The sequence below is a fragment of the Salmo salar genome, chromosome ssa13 (genome assembly GCF_905237065.1).
Source record: "Salmo salar chromosome ssa13, Ssal_v3.1, whole genome shotgun sequence".
Lineage (NCBI taxonomy): Eukaryota > Metazoa > Chordata > Actinopteri > Salmoniformes > Salmonidae > Salmo > Salmo salar.
In genome coordinates, this window is record NC_059454.1 from 70,308,051 (window position 1) to 70,326,072 (window position 18,022).

Consider the following 18,022-nt stretch of genomic DNA (forward strand, 5'->3'; position numbering starts at 1 on the left):
AGGGTTAACTCCACCTCAGATTGCAGCCAAAATGTAGAAAACAGTCAAAATAAAGAAAACCCCTTGAATGAGTAGATGTGTCCACATTTTTGACAGGTACTGTATATTATTATTATTATTTATTTTTTAAACAGGACAAATCTTAGTGTGCATGTGTCCCTGTGCCTCCTATGGGCAATATACCTCTGTGGGCAAGCCTCTTCAGTCATTTTGAAGCAAACTATGAAAGGAGACTTTCCTCTCACAGTCATATCTGACATTTTTCTGACTTTTTATGGTTTATGTTTCAACTCAATTCAAGTAAATTTGGGTTATTCTCCAAGGCAACATCTACAGTAACTACCAGTGTAAATGATGGTAATCTAGATGATGCCATTTAGACAAGCTCCAGAGGATGGCAGAGTTGTCGGGTAAAAATACACTACAAAGATGATAATTTCAGAGCTGGGTTTCCAACCTAATTAGTCTATACAGTGCATAATAAAGAATGCATAAAATGTAGCCAACCAGATTTTCCCAACATATTATGAAGGAGTATCCTTGAGGATTATATATTTTTCATTTAAACAAACGTCTTCAGTTCATACAATATTTAGCCTACACCTTGCAGCCAAGTAAAATATAAATTACCTTTTTATTTCTCATTTTGTGTATTAGTGTTTTACAAAATTGCAATCTGATTGATGCGCAATGTCTTGAGACCGAGCATGCTGGTCGACATACACTCATTCCACGAGAGCGCGCACACGGTCACGAACTGTACACCTCTGCGCGTTCTCAATCACGATTCACTCCGCAGCAGATTCTCTCTTGGAAGTGGCGTTACAAATCGTTTAGCGAGAGGCTCCAGTTTGATAGAAAATGTAGCTATAAAACTGCCCTTAAAATAGCTGTAAAGGGAATTTCAGTCAACGTTTTCTCAATGAAGGGACTGTGAAGTACCATCACATTTTAAGGAAGTTTAGATTTACTTACAAAACACGATAACAGCTGCTTGAACATTGCCCAAGAGTCGTGTCCAGCGGGAGTTTTTGAACACACGGACAGCGAGTTTGAGGCGATTTGGTTTATGGAACGTGCCAGTTCAGGAAAAAATGTAGCTAGCTAGCTTAACGTTAGCTATTAGGCTATACACATATCGCGTGTCCTTTTGTTTTAGCTCGGAAGGATCAAGCTGTGTTTATGCAGCTGGCGTGGAAGACACCGGCAGGAGGAGAAAACAGTGGTGAAAAGCGACAGTGATAACCCGAAAAACATCTCATCTCCAGACACCGGTAAACAGACATTTCTCTCACTTCAGTTAAGGCTATGTGTGTGGTTCCATAATCTGATAGATAACATTACGTGCATCAAAACTAGCAATAAGAAAAACGCATACACATGCGCTAACACATCATGACTTGCATGTAGGTTCTAGTCAACCACTGGCTATGGGGCTAATACTATGCCGCTCAACATAACGACTTGCCCAGCGTTTCCCAAAGTCTGTACAGTGGTTAACGATTAACTCATTGAATCAGCTCAACACGGTGTAGTGCTAGGGCAAAACCATGGCTGTGTTTTGGAAACGCTGGTCTTGTTTATCCAGAAATGGCATTACGCTACAGCCTAGCTAACTAACCAAGAATATACGATGTTAGGATGCTAACTAGTAGGGGGTTTGATTGGTAATGGCTAGCTAACGTTACCTCCTTTGCTGGAGCCTAAGTTAACAGAAATATTTACAAAAATGACAAGACAGGGAGGTAACTAAATTGATAATGCAATGCAGTTTATCCTAGCTAGCGTACAGCATAATTGGTAGGGATTTGAAATCGTTCTCAGGAAAACAGATAAATTATAGCCTAATCCAGTCCCAATCCTTAGGTGCGGCAGGTAACCTAGTGGTTAGAGTGTTGGGCCAGTAACCGAAAGGTTGCTAGATCGAATCCCCGAGCTGACAAGATGTCTGTTGTTCTGCCCCTGAACAAGGCTGTTAACCCACTGCTCCTAGGCCGTCATTGTAGATAAGAATTTGTTCTTAACTGACTTGCCTAGTTAAATAAAGGTTAAATAAAAAACGGCTCAAGCCACATAACTAGCTGTTCACAAGACCAGATAGACTAGCCAACTGGAATATTCACAAAAATGATAGTTGATTTAGCTAGGTCCATAGCCTAAGCCTAGAGTAGACGTAGTTGATCATACAATTATTTCTTACTGCACATCTCTTGCCCTGCTTTGTTATCCGTCAAGTTTACATTTGACGCAAAGATGTAAAACAATTGTCAAGTTATTCAATAACAAAACCATGGCGATCTAACAGGGTACCAACATAAGTCTAAGAAGCGGTCACTCTCCAAACTGTCAAGCAAGGCCAGTCTCACCCCCGTAGTAATTTTATGCTCGCATCAGAATGATTTTCCTGGAATTTCCCGCTGACAGATAACATTTGTCTGTTTTACCTATATGCAAAGTTCCATTAATCATCCAAAACACCTCTGCTAAATCGAGGTAATGAATATAAAGTACACTTTTTGCTCATGGTCAACCTTTGATTTATATGGTGGTGTATATTCCCTTATTGCCACTGTATACCTCTTTTGATATTACTAAGGGCTTCCATCTATAGCCTACAGTTTCAGCTAGTCCATGGCACCAATCTGTCTAACCCTAAAAGCATGTCAGCCTTTAAAGCACTTGAGAGTAGCCCATCAATGTTTTACAGAGTAAAACTATATTCGTTCACAATGTAATGAAAAGGTTCAGGCTCTCCAACGTGTGCCTTCATTGACAGAATTTTAAGCAGACAAGTGCATGAGAAATGGTAAGAGAATCCTTGCATTTCTATGATTAACGTGTGCACAAAAACAGCCTGAGTCTAATGGCCCACATTAAGATTGTTACATGATGCACTAAAGTCTCCAAGGCTTCCCTAACCTTTGACCCTAACTAACAAGGAGTTCCTTACTCTTGAAAGATCAGATCATGTTATCACTACCAAGGGACATGACTGACTCTAGTCAATCTTTGTTGGATTTTCCAGTGCCACATCATCTCGGCCTATATCAGCCATCATGGCTAAGAAAATACCGGCCCGGAATTTCCATTCCAGCTGTGCATTCCTACAAACGAGCACAGTTGGGTAGTTCCTGTCTTCCCCTCCCTCCAACTATGGATACTTCTTAGGAGGGTTATCTGTGACCATGTTTCATCGAGGACACAATTAATTAAGGCAATGTTTATCACAGCTGTTATGTACTAAATTATCTTTTGATGTGCCCGTTTCTCTCTAATACAGGAGTCTGGCTGCTGTAAATTAGCGGACACAGTGTGCAGGGCACTGCCGCAGTATTAGGTGTGAAATTAGAAACTGTTCAACGTAGGGCTACATCATAAAACAACTGTGCAGTCTAGTGGAAACGGATATGAAATCTAATGTGGTCCTATAAATTGTTTTCAAATTGTTTATAGCCCATAATTTACACTCTATGAAGCTAGAGATAAAATGAGTTACTTACAGTGCTTTAAAGTATTCACACCCCTTCACTTCTTCCACATTTTGTTGTTATAGCCTAACTTTAAAATAGATTGCATTTAGATTTTGTCACTGATCTCCACACAGTACCCCATAATGTAAAAGTTTTAGAAATGTTTACAAATGCATAAAACATGTGAAGCTGAAATGTCTTGAGTCAATAAGTATTCAACCATTCTGTTATGGCAAGCCTAAATAAATTCAAGAGTAAAAATGTGCTTAACAAGTCACATGCAGTGCGTTCCGAAGTATTCAGACCCCTTGACTTGTTCCACATTTTGTTTCGTTACAGCCTTATTTTAAAATGTATTAAATAAAAAAATGTCCTCATCAATCTACCCCATAATGACAAAGCACATTTTTGCAAATGTATTAAAAACAGAAATTCCTTATTTACATCAGATCCTTTGCTATGTTCTATGAGACTCAAAATTGATCTCAGGTGCATCCTGTTTTCAATGAGCATCCTTGAGATGTTTGGCGTCCAACAGGATTGGTGTCCACCTATGGTAAATTCAATCGATTGGACATGATTTGGAAAGGCACACACCTGTCTATATAAGGTCCCACAGTTGACAGTGCATGTCAGAGCAAAAACCAATTCATGAGGTCGAAGGAATTGTCCGTAGAGTTCCGAGACAGGATTGTGTCGGCACAGATCTGGGGAAGGGTACCAAAACATTTCTGCAGCATTGAAGGCCCCGAAGAACACAGTGGCCTCCATCATTCTTAAATGGAAGTAGTTTGGATCCACCAAGACTCTTCCTAGAGCTGGCTGCCCACCCAAACTAAGCAATCGGGTGAGAAGGGCCTTGGTCAGGGAGATGACCAAGATCCCGATGGTCACTCTGACAGAGCTCCAGAGGTCCTCTTTGGAGATGGGAGAACCTTCCAGAAGTACAACCATCTCTGCAGCACTCCGCCAATCAGGCCTTTATGCTAGAGTGGCCAGACGGAAGCCACTCCTCGGTAAAAGGCACATGACAGTAGGCTTGGAGTTTGCTGAAAGGCACCTAAACGACTCCATATCATGAGAAACAAGATTCTCTGGTCTGATGAAACCAAGATTGAACTCTTTGGCCTGAATGTCATGTCTGGATGAAACCTGGCACCATCCCTACGGTGAAGCATGGTGGTGGCAGCATCATACTGTGGGGATATTTTTCAGTGGCAGAGACTGGGAGACTAGTCAGGATCGAGGGAAAGATGAAAGGAGCAAAGTACAGAGATCCTTGATGAAAACCTGCTCCGGAGCGCTCAGAACCCCAGGCTTGTCCTTCCAACAGGGCAACGACCCTAAGCACACAGCCAAGACAACGCAGGAGTGGCTTCTGGACAGGTTTCTGAATGTCCTCGAATCCGGACTTGAACCCGATCAAACATCTCTGGAGAGACCTGAAAATGGCTATGCAGCGACGCTCCCCATCCAACCTGACAGAGCTTGAGAGGATCTGCAGAGAAGAATGGGAGGAACTCTCCAAATACAGGTGTGCCAAGCTTGTAGTGTCATACCTGAGAAGACTTAAGGCTGTTATTGCTGCCAAAGGTGCTTCAACCAAGTATTGAGTAAAGGGTCAGAATACTTATGTAAATAAGGTATTTCAGTTTTATTTTTAATACATTTGCAAAAGTGAATCTATTTTTTTGCTTTGTCGTTATGGGATATTGTATGTAGATTGATGAGGGGGAAAAAAGTATTTAATACATTTAGAATAAGACTGTAACGATATATGATGAAAAGGTCAAGGGGTCTTTTTTTTGTGTGCAGTAAGTGTTTAACATGATTTTTGAATGACGGTCTCACCTCTGTATCCACAAACATACAATTATCTGTAAAGTCACTCAGTCGAGCAGGGAATTTCCAACACAGATTCAACCACAAAGACCAGGGAGGTTTTACAATGCCTCGCAAAGAAGGGCACCTATTGGTAGATGGGTAAAAATAAAAAGAGTAGACATTGAATATCCCTTTAAAAATTGTGACGTTATTAATTACACTTTGGATGGTGTATCAATACACCCAGTCACTACAAAGATACAGGCGTTTTTCCTAACTCATTTGCCGAAGAGGGATTTCACAATGATGCCAATGGTGACTTTAAAACAGTTATAGAGTGTAATGGCTGTGATAGAACTGAGGATGGATCAACAACATTGTAGTTACTACATAATACTAACCTAATTGACAGTGAAAAGGAAGCCTGTACAGAATACAAATATTCCAAAACATGCCTTGTGTTTGCAAAAAGGCACTAAAGTAAAATTGCAAGAAATGTGGCAAAGAAATTAACTTTATGTCCTGAATACAAAGTGTTATGTTTGGGGCACCACTCTTCATATTTTCAAGCTTGGTGGTGGCTGCATGTTATGGGTATGCTTGTCATTGGCAAGGATGAAAGGAAACGGAGTAGTGCTCATCACAGGCAAACTCTTAGAGGAAAACCTGGTTCACCTTTCAGCAGGACAATGACCTGAAACACAAGGCCAAATATACACTGGAGTTGCTTACAAAGAGCTTGAAGAAAGTTAAAAAGAATAATGTGCAAGTGTTGTACAATACAGGTGTGCAAAGCTCTTAGACTTACCCAGAAAGACTTGCTGCCAAAGGTGATTAGTATTTTTTTGACTCTGGTGTGAATACTTATGTAAACTAGATTTCTGTATTTCTGGGCTCCTGAGTGGCGTAGTGGACTAAGGCACTGCATCTCAGTGCAAGAGGCGTCACTACAGTCCCTGGTTCGAATCCAGGCTGTATCACATGTATCGACGGGGTTGGCCGTCATTTGTAATTAGGAATTTGTTAACTGACTCGCCAAGTTAAATAAAGGTAAAAAATATATAATTTTCAATAAATTTGCACACATTTCTTAATATGTTTTCACTGTCATTATGTGTTGAGGGTTAAGAAGAACATTGAATTCAATTGAATTCATTTTGAATTCAGGATGTAATACAGCAAAATGTGGAGTAAGTCGAGGTATGAATACTTTTGGAAGGCACTGTTTCTAACTGCAAAAACAAGGGAGGCCATCTTTCCAATTCCTGTTTTCCACACAGACTGAGTCATGCCAAATAGCTGCCACTGTGCTAATGACAAAGCAGAAACCTTTAGTCACCATACTCATTTTAGTGGGATTTATGTATTCATTAGTGTTGTGTGGTTTGACTCATAACCGTGGGGCGGGCGAGTTTAGGGTAGGGATGGGCACGAGTACTCGAACGGTCGTCAAAACTCTATCTTTAATCAGAGATTACATAATTTTTCTTAAATACTGTAGTACTACATTTTGTTGTCCCCCTTAAAATGTAAATGTTGTCTTGAAGATGTTATTTTGCTTTGACTCTAGTGTTCTATTTGTGCATTTGCAGGGCACAACATAAAAGCAACCATGCCAAGCATCTGTTTTTCCTGAAGTCCCTTTCCCCGCAATGTCGCACACAGTCAATTGCGTTCCGACTGCTCCCTCTACACACACATGCTGTGTGCACACAAGCTAGTGTTAAATGTGTTAATCAATTTAGAAAATTCCAAAACAGGCAGAATAAAGTATATTGAACATCTGTATATCGAAAAGAGATTTAGTTTTGTAACCCTGAAAAAATGATTTCAACTCTACAAATTGAGCCACAGATGATCACTTTTTGAGGTCAACGGTAACAGATGCAAGATGCGTGTCACTTCGCACTGGCAACTTTATTTGCCAGAATCAAACAAAAATATTCTGTTTGATTCTATTGTTATATTCATTACTAGGTGTGTCTTGACTCATAAGGGCTTGGGAGAAGCAGTGTCTTGTCGGCTTTTTTTGTTGTTGAAGTGTGTGTGTGGACACCTACTCATCGAATGTCTCATTCCAAAATCATGGGCATTATAATGGAGTTGGTCCCCCATTTACCGCTATAACAGCCTCCACTCTTCTGGGAAGGCGTTCCACTAGATGTTGGAACATTGCTACGGGGACTTCCTTTCAGCCACAAGCATTAGTGAGGTCGGGCGCTGATGTTGGGTGATTAGGGCTGGCTCGCAGTCGGTGTTCCAATTCATCCCAGAGGTGATTGATGGGGTTGAGGTCAGGGCTCTGTGCAGGCCAGTCAAGTTCTTCCATACCGATCTCGACAACAATTTCTGTATGGACCTCGCTTTTTAGCGTTGTCTGCACGTTAACTTATAGCCTATACTGCTACTTTTTCCCCCAGTGTTCTCCTTTCTCTCACTGTGACTGGATTGCGTCATCACAGAAAAATCTACTGTGGTTGTGGAATGTGAGACTTGTAGTTTTTAAGCAATTAGCAGCGGGGGAAAAATAGATTATGGTTGGTTGTAGTCTTTACTTGCACGCTGTGCTTGTAAATAACTTATGGTTCGGCATATCTATTTTTAGGGGCAAATGCTATTGAAATACTCGCACTGTAGAGCCCTGCTGTATTTGGGGAGTTTCTCCCATTTCTTCTATACAGATCCTCTCAAGCTCTGTCAGGTTGGATGGGGAGCGTCGCTGCACAGCTTTTTTCAGGTCTCTCCAGAGATGTTTGATCAGGTTCAAGTCCGGGCTCTGGTTGGTTCACTCAAGGACATTCAGAGACTTGTCTCGAAGCCACTCCTGCGTTGTCTTGGCTGTGTGCTTAGGGTTGTTGTCCTGTTGGAAGGTGATCCTTGGACCCATTTTGGAGGTCCTAACCTGCTCCAGAGCGCTTTTCATCAAGGATCTCTCTGTACTTTGCTCCGTTTCCCAGCCCCCGCTGCTGAAAAACATCCCTACAGCGTGATGCTGCCATCACGTGCTTCGTCTTAGGGATGTTATTGGACAGGTGATAAGTGGTGCCTGGTTTCATCCAGATGTGACGCTTGACATTTAGGCCAAACAGTTTAATCTTGGTTTCATCTGACCATAGAATCTTGTTTCTCATTGTCTGAGAGTTGTTTAGGTGCCTTTGGCAAACTCCAAGCTCCATGTGTCTTTTATTGAGGAGTGGCTTCCGTCTGGCCACTCTAGCATAAAGTCCTGATTGGCGGAGTGCTGCAGAGATGGTTGTACTTCTGGAAGGTTCAGAGTGACCGTCGTGTTCTTGGTTACCTCCCTGACCAAGGCCCTTCTCCCTCGATTGCTCAGTTTGGCCGTGCGGCCAGCTCTAGGAAGAGTCTTGGTGGTTCCAAACTTCCATTTAAGAATGATGGAGGCCACTGTGTTCTTGTGGACCTTCAATGCTGCTGACATGTTTTGTTACCCTTCCCCAGATCTGTGCCTTCGCACAATTCTGTCTCTGAGCTTTACAGACAATTCCTTCAACCTCATGGCTTGTTTTTTTGCGCTGACATGTACTGTTAACTGTGGATCCTTATAAAGATTGCGTGCCTTTCCAAATCATGCCCAATCAATTGAATTTACCACAGGTGGACTACAAGTTGTAGAAAAATCTCAAGGATGATGAATGGAAACAGGATGCACCTGAGCTCAATTTCGAGTCTCACAGCAGGATCTGAATACTTAAGTAAATAAGGTATTTCTGTTTGTTTTTTTCTAAACCTATTTTTTGCATTGTCATTATGGGATATTGTGAGGTAGGTTGATGAAAAACATTTTAAAAATCCATTTTAGAAAAAGGCAGTAACGTAACAAAATGTCTGAATACTTTCTGAATGCACTGTATGTTCTCAATTTCAAAACGACACCAGTAGACAAGGTATATGAGCCTAATCATTATACAAGATTTTGTACATGCCTTGTGCTGACATTACATTTTTGGGTGCAAATAAAACCCTTGTTTCCCGAGGTGGTGAAATGTCTGGAAGTAGGTAATTAGATCCTTAGCTTGAAACATACACGCAACTACCACTAACAAGTTCAATGCCAGAAGGTCTGATTGGCATTTGGAAATATAGTTAATTGCCTGCATTGACTGGCCAATGAAACCAGTGGTAAGTACACCGCAGACTTCTCATTATTATTGGCCAACAACTATGAATGTCAATGGTTAACCGTCAGATCTCACGGAGTTGGATACTGAGTAGAGGTATCGCCTCCGCTTTTATATCAGGGCCAGTGTAGTGTGCCTCTTGTGTCTCAAGTCATTATGGCTATTGGTCCTTTTCCCATTACCAGAATCTGCCTCCCAGACTTGTCATCTTGGCCTCATTTACCCATTGCAAAGTGCTCTATTTGACCTCCCCGATAGTTAGCTCTTGTGCCTAGCGTAGCGTTAGCCCCCTGGCCATCGGTCAGATCTTCAGCTGTAATAAGGACTCCAGTTAAGTCCGTTTCAAACACTTGCTTGGTGATTAAGGACATCTTAGCAGACATTGAACTCAGCGGTCGCATTACTGGTTACAATTTAAATCACTGGTGCATAATTAGCATAGGATATTCGTTGATGGTTCCACAACTGGATCTATCACTACTCAAGTCGTTGCACTCTACCCGATGATGTGAAATCAAGTGTTTTTTACATGCTTAATTCAACATGCGTATGAATAGCAGACGCTGCAGCAAAGATAACCCTATTGTGCTGAGAGAGTGTGAGAAGAATCAAATCCTCTGGGACGAGTGTGATGAGTTTAGCTAGTATTGTAAAGTCCAGTCTATGTTCCTCCACCACCTAATTAAGAAGACGAGTGTTTTAAAGAACAGTTATTCAGATATATGTGAGTTATGGACCATGCGTTGTCATGTTACTTTGTATCAAGAGTTTTGTTTAGACATTGCTGTCATTGTAGCAGATGTCTGACTATTTCCATAAGCTTGAAGCATTTAGTCAGTTTGCATTTCTTGTTTACCTGGGAAAAGCTCCCTGACTGTAGCATGGCTCTGTCGCCAGTGTAGACCATGTCTAGAATGTAGAAACTGAGAACACTAAGCCACACTTGCCTGTCTTGCCTTTTAATTTTTTTTAGACATAGGCTACTAAATGTTAAGCTTCCTTTTTGAATGCAGCCAAATAGAAAACGTAGTCAGCCAGGTGCCTCTGGGCAGAACTCTTTAGCAGAATGAGCTCTATTTTGGTGGCTCCCTTTTGTACATTCCAATGTCTTGATTCCATGCGAAATACTTTGAAGACTTTATCGAGTTTACCTCCCATATTGGAAACATTAGATGTGGTGTTGTGTAGAAAGATATGTTTACCATTTGAATGACTGAAAATGTACGAACTCTGTGTTATTTTGGATATCGTCTAGGCATACAGTTGAAGTTGGAAGTTTACATACACCTTAGCCAAATATATTTAAACTCAGTTTTCAAAATTTCTGACGTTTAATCCTAGTTTAAATTCCCTGTCTTAGGTCAGTTAGGATCACCACTTTATTTTAAGAATGTGAAATGTCAGAATAATAGTAGAGAGAATGATTTATTTCAGCTTTTATTTCTTTCATCACATTCCCAGTGGGTCAGAAGTGTACATACACTCAATTAGTATTTCGTAGCGTTGCCTTCAAATTGTTTAACTTGGGTCAAATGTTTCGGGTAGCCTTCCACAAGCTTCCCACAATAAGTTGGGTGAATTTTGGCCCATTCCTCCTGACAGAGCTGGTGTAACTGACTCAGGTTTGTAGGCCTCCTTGCTCGCACACGCTTTTTCAGTTCTGCCCACAAATTTTCTATGGGATTGAGGGCGTGGCTTTGTGATGGCCACTCCAATACCTTGACTTTGTTGTCCTTAAGCCATTTTGCCACAACTTTGGAAGTATGCTTGGGGTCATTGTCCATTTGGAAGACCCGTTTGCGACCAAGCTTTAACTTTATGACTGATGTCTTGAGATGTTGCTTCAATATATCCACATAATTTTCTATCTTCATGATGCCATCTATTTTGTGAAGTGCACCAGTCCCTCCTGCAGCAAAGCACCCCCACAACATGATGCTGCCACCCCCGTGCTTCACGTTTGGGATGGTGTTCTTCGGCTTGCAAGATTCCCCCTTTTTCCTCCAAACATAACGATGGTCATTATGGCCAAATGGTTATGTTTTTGTTTCATCAGACCCAGAGGAGATTTCTCCAGAAAGTATGATCTTTGTCCATGTGCAGTTGCAAACCATAGTCTGACTTTTTTATGACGGTTTTGGAGCAGTGGCTTCTTCCTTGCTGAGCGGCCTTTCAGGTTATGTCGACATAAGACTCATTTTACTGTGGATATACACTGCTCAAAAAATAAAGGGAACACTTAAACAACACAATGTAACTCCAAGTCAATCACACTTCTGTGAAATCAAACTGTCCACTTAGGAAGTAACACTGATTGACAATAAATTTCACATGCTGTTGTGCAAATGGCATAGACAACAGGTGGAAATTATAGGCAATTAGCAAGACACCCCCAATAAAGGAGTGGTTCTGCAGGTGGGGACCACAGACCACTTCTCAGTTCCTATGCTTCCTGGCTGATGTTTTGGTCACTTTTGAATACTGGCGGTGCTTTCACTCTAGTGGTAGCATGAGACGGAGTCTACAACCCACACAAGTGGCTCAGGTAGTGCAGCTCATCCAGGATGGCACATCAATGCGAGCTGTGGCAAGAAGGTTTGCTGTGTCTGTCAGCGTAGTGTCCAGAGCATGGAGGCGCTACCAGGAGACAGGCCAGTACATCAGGAGACGTGGAGGAGGCCGTAGGAGGGCAACAACCCAGCGGCAGGACCGCTACCTCCGCCTTTGTGCAAGGAGGAGCAGGAGGAGCACTGCCAGAGCCCTGGAAAATGACCTCCAGCAGGCCACAAATGTGCATGTGTCTGCTCAAACGGTCAGAAACAGACTCCATGAGGGTGGTATGAGGGCCTGACGTCCACAGGTGGGGTTGTGCTTACAGCCCAACACCGTGCAGGACGTTTGGCATTTGCCAGAGAACACCAAGATTTGCAAATTCGCCACTGGCGCCCTGTGCTCTTCACAGATGAAAGCAGGTTCACACTGAGCACATGTGACAGACGTGACAGAGTCTGGAGACGCCGTGGAGAACGTTCTGCTGCCTGCAACATCCTCCAGCATGACCGGTTTGGCGGTGGGTCAGTCGTGGTGTGGGGTGGCATGTCTTTGGGGGGCCGCACAGCCCTCCATGTGCTCGCCAGAGGTAGCCTGACAGTCATTAGGTACCGAGATGAGATCCTCAGACCCCTTGTGAGACCATATGCTGGTGCGGTTGGCCCTGGGTTCCTCCTAATGCAAGACAATGCTAGACCTCATGTTGCTGGAGTGTGTCAGCAGTTCCTGCAAGAGGAAGGCATTGATGCTATGGACTGGCCTGCCCGTTCCCCAGACCTGAATCCAATTGAGCACATCTGGGACATCATGTCTCGCTCCATCCACCAACATTGCACCCCAGATTGTCCAGGAGTTGGCGGATGCTTTGGTCCAGGTCTGGGAGGAGATCCCTCAGGAGACCATCCGCCACCTCATCAGGAGCATGCCCAGGCGTTGTAGGGCGGTCATACAGGCACGTGGAGGCCACACACACTACTGAGCCTCATTTTGACTTGTTTTAAGGACGTTACATCAAAGTTGGATCAGCCTGTAGTGTGGTTTTCCACTTTAATTTTGAGTGTGACTCCAAATCCAGACCTCCATGGGTTGATAAATTGGATTTCCATTGATTATTTTTGTGTGATTTTGTTGTCAGCACATTCAACTATGTAAAGAAAAAAGTATTTAATAAGATTATTTCTTTCATTCAGATCTAGGATGTGTTATTTAAGTGTTCCCTTTATTTTTTTGAGCAGTATAGATACTTTTGTACCTGTTTCCTCCAGCATCTTCACAAGGTCCTTTGCTGTTGTTCTGGGATTGATTTGCACTTTTCGCACCAGAGTACATTCATTTCTAGGAGACAGAACGCGTCTCCTTCCTGAGCGGTATGACGGCTGCGTGGTCCCATGGTGTTTATACTTGTGTAATATTGTTTGTACAGATGAACGTGGTACTTTCAGGTGTTTGGAAATTGCTCCCAAGGATGAACCAGACTTGTAGAGGTCTACAATTCTTTTCTGAGGTCTTGGCTGATTTCTTTTGATTTTCCCATGATGTCAAGCAAAGAGGCACTGCGTTTGAAGGTATGCCTTGAAATACATCCACAGTTACAACACCAATTGACTCAAATTATGTCAATTAGCCTATCAGATGCTTCTAAAGCCATGACATCATTTTCTGGAATTTTCCAATCTATTTTAAGGCACAGTCAACTTAGTGTATGTAAACTTCTAACCCACTGGAATTGTGATTTAAGTGAAATAATCTGTCTGCAAACAATTGTTGGAAAAATTACTTGCCATGCACAAAGTAGATGTCCTAACCGACTTGCCAAAGCTATAGTTTAACAAGACATTTGTGGAGTGTTTGAAAAACGAGTTTTAATGACTCCAACCTAAGTGTATGTAAACCTCCGACTTCAACTGTATATGATCAGGACAATTGTTATTGAGATTAGTCTTATTTACGCTTTTACTGCAAGATATGAATGGCCACAATGTTTGTTCTTAATAAAATAAAAAGTAAATAGCCCACATTATGTTGAAGATTTCTTTTTTAAGGTTAAATATAGAAAGGGTTCAGTCTTAATTATTATTTAGTTCTCATTTTATATAGCTTAAATTAATTTAGAATTGTCATTAGGTAGGGCCCTATAAACTCATCTGTTTTATACTTTGGCTTTTTTTTTTAAATAGAAAAACATCAACATTAGATGTTCTTAAGTCCACAACATTACTTAAACCACATCAGTAGACCAGTTTTTGAGGTCTGGGAAAAGTCTGAGAAGTAGATTTTTGGGTGTATTTACCCTTTTAATTCAAGTGACTACTTAGCAAGGGGCTTTTGTTTAGCTGTGTTTGTGTAGTGCACGCGATGGTAGAATTTGCTAAACAAATACCCACTGGATTGATGACTAGTTAACATTTCATTGTGAGTTTTTTTCGGAAAGCCTTTCCATCTAGCGTCACTAATGGCTACAGCGGTAAACGCGCACACCGTACACACGCAGAAGAGGGTGTTCTCGTTGTCTATTCAGAAAGTTGCTGGAAATACGAATCTCATGTATTCTGTTCATGTCTTATGATAACGTTATGCAAATTAATACGTTGTCAATACATTTTTGAATTGTTGAATTCTGTTTTAATGCCTGGATTCCATGAGGGCCCTAATTGATTGTATTTGGACCAGAGTGAGGCTCTCCACTAATTATTGTTCCTGCAGTGATGATTCTTCATTGAATGTTTTCGTATTTTTTTCTGCAGATATTCGGCGAAACGTCTAGGCCTACCAGTAGCCTATGCAAATTAGGGAGCCCAATGAACAGCTCTCTCAAGATTTGGTATGCTACACTGACTGAGGAGACGAGTCACTCACTTTAGTGTCACTGTCTGGCAAGCCCCGACGTCCTAGGAAAGGAAACCTTGGGAAATCCTTTGGTTTACTTGTCCAGATGCAAAACCATGGACACAACCACATTGTGTGATTTTATGAATGGCAATGGGATATATGAGATCGACTTTATTCAATAATTTCGACTCATCGTAGCCACTTAATTTACACTGAAGAAAAATATAAACCATATTTTCCATATGCACGAAAAGCTTATTTCTCAAAAATGTTCTGCACAAATTTGTTTACGTACCTGTTAGTGAGCATTTCTTCTTTGCTAAAATAATCCATCCACCTGACAGGTTTGGCATATCAAGAAGCTGATTAAACAACATGATCATTACACAGGTGCACCTTGTGTTGGGGGCAATAAGTTCACTTTAAAATGTACAGTTTTGTCACAACACAATGCCGCAGACGTCTCAAGTTGAGGGAGCGAGCAATTAGCGTACTGACTACAGGAATGTCCACCAGAGCTATTTCCATATAATTTAATATTCATTTCTCTACCATAAGCCACATGTTTTAGAGAATTAGGCAATACGTCCATCCAGCCTGACACGCAGACCACGTGTGTGGCGCCATGTTGGTTTACTGGTTTACTGATGTCGACGCTGTGAACAGAGTACCCCATGGTGACGTGGAGGGGTTATGGTATGGGCAGGCGTAAGCTACAGACAACCAACATAAGTGCCTTTTATAGATGGCAATTTGAATGATCAGAGATGCCGTGACGAAGTCCTGAGGCCCATTGTCGTGCCGTTCATCCGCCGCCATCACGTTTCGGCATGATATTGCGCAGCCACATGTCGCAAGGATCTGTACACAATTCCTGGAAGCTGAAAATGTCCCATTTCCCATGGCCTGCATACTCACCAGACATGTAACCCATTGAGCATGTTTGGGATGCTCTGGATTGACATGTTCGACAGAGTGTTCCAGTCCCCGCCAATATCCAGCAACTTGACACAACCATTGAGGAGTGGGACAACATTCCATAGGCCACAATCAACAGCCTGATCATCTCTATGCAAAAAGTGTCGTGCTGCCTGAGGCAAATGGTGGTCACACCAGACACTGATTGTTTTTTTTGATCCGCGCCCCTGCCTTTTCTTTAAGGTATCTGTGACCAACAGATGCATATCTGTGTTCCCAGTCATGTGAAATCCATAGATTAGGGCCTAATGAATTCATTTAAATTGACTGATTTCCTTATGAACTATAACTCAGTAAAATCTTTGAAATTGTCGCATGCTGCATTTATCTTTTTGTTCATTGTACATGGTACGTGGAAATTCACGATCATCATGCTCTTTCCATCCTCTAAAGAAATGTGACTGAAACCAACCAACGTGCGCACAAATTCTACCTTAAGGTGGGAACGACGGCGGACTGTTTCCCTGTCATCGCTCGCTTTGTGACTGACATGCACCTATCCTATCAATAGTTTGCTAGAATATGCATGTTAATTATAGTGGGAGAGGGCTCAACGGAATAGCGACTTGAAACTTTCAAATGGAAAGTTGTCTAGTTAATATGAAGTGGAAAGCGTTTCAGGCAATAATTTGGCTGTTACCGGCTGATTAGCCTTCCCACTAGCGGATATCACTATAGTTGTTTGGTTAGATAATCACTCCATGATTCCTCAATCTAGGCCTGATGCAAATATGAATGTGAAACCTAATCTTTAGCATTTTATGTAACTCATTCTGAAAATTCTGGGTTAGGTTGGACAAATCTTACTTCCTACCCCTTCATATAGTTCAGGTTTCTCTCAAACAACCAGTAGGCCTACACAAACTAAGCTTTGTGGAAATGACAATACTTTAGATGGGAATGGATGTTGCATTTTGGAGCATTGCATGCTTGAAATTCCACATGCTAGTCGAAGCTCATCACATTTTGTGAGAAAAGACACAAGTGGGTGATTTTACACATTGCTCTACGTTTAGTAGCAGCATGTCATTGACAGCTGCAGTTCTGTAGACCTAGATAAAAGTCAACTGGTACTAATCCTAGGAACTGAACACATTTCCATGACGTATCGTAGATGCCATGTTTGTGTAGCGGATGAATGCTCCTCATTTAAAAGTGCTGCTAGCGTTAGATGGATCTAAATAATTAGTGTAATGAGAACAGGCCATTCAGCTCATCTAGCCTTCCCATATACCTATCTCTAAGTGACAGTCCCTAATGAACATGGAAACAAATGTGATTTCAGGTTTAGGGCAATATCAGGATGGTCACGTGATCTTTATAGGACAGTCATTGTGGTGTCTATGTCATGGTTAGGTAGACCAGTGACTGGCTGTTACTCATCAGTTAGGGTGTGCAGAGGGTCTGCTGGCTCCTCATTAGCTGCCACTCCAGGCAGGGTTGCCAGGGCTAGCAAAAATGTGTAGCCCAAAGACCACTCAACCTGTTCACAAGGCCTGAAAACTAGCTCCCCAAAAAATTGCAGCAAGAGAGGATTTAACATATATTTATCCACTAAACTCTTTTTCCATAACGTTATCGAGCAAATTAAGGAATATTGACCTTACTTGTAACGACGTATGAAAAATATAATTAAGTTTTCTATCAAAATAACAATTATTGCGAGCTAACGTGATGTCATTTTACTGTTGCGAGAAAAAAGAATTTGCCATTTAACTCGGCAGATAAATCGACATCCATTAATGAAAATGAACTAATTTAACTGTTATGAATGTAAATAAATCCCTTTTGCGCATGCGCATATCTATAGATAAATCTGTCAGGAGAGTGATGAAAGTTGGACAGAGGATCTCAATCTCTGCGCAAGAAACACATGGAAAACTTCAAAAAATGAAGGTTAGGCTATTTTCTGGCAGTTCATTTGTGCCAGATGTTAAGACTACAAACTGTTATTAATGGCCTATTTGCGAGATTGACTTGTCATTTCAATAGGCTAGTATATGTATATATATATATATATATATGACACACCCTATGTTTGAATAAAATAAACTATATGTAGGCTACTGAGCTTGTCAGATGTTTAAGCGCTGCGATTAAAAATGAAGACGCACAAATTACTAAAGAGGGAGCCAGAGATCAATATTGCCTAACTGGAAGAATAACCCTTTTTCCCTTTTCATGCTGAGTGATTATTGAAAGGGAGAGGGCTGTAAATATTTTTCAGAGTCT

At 41.6% G+C, this 18,022-nt stretch overlaps 1 protein-coding gene across 1 annotated transcript in view; it reads left to right on the top strand.

The window, feature by feature from the left end:
- The first annotated feature begins 779 nt into the window (after positions 1–779).
- Positions 780–18,022, top strand: part of arhgap32b (Rho GTPase activating protein 32b) — a 242,773-nt gene continuing 225,530 nt past the window's right edge. The window contains exon 1 of the mRNA XM_045692772.1: positions 780–1,274. The gene's annotated coding sequence lies outside the window, so the exon portion shown is untranslated. The remainder of the gene's footprint in view (positions 1,275–18,022) is intronic.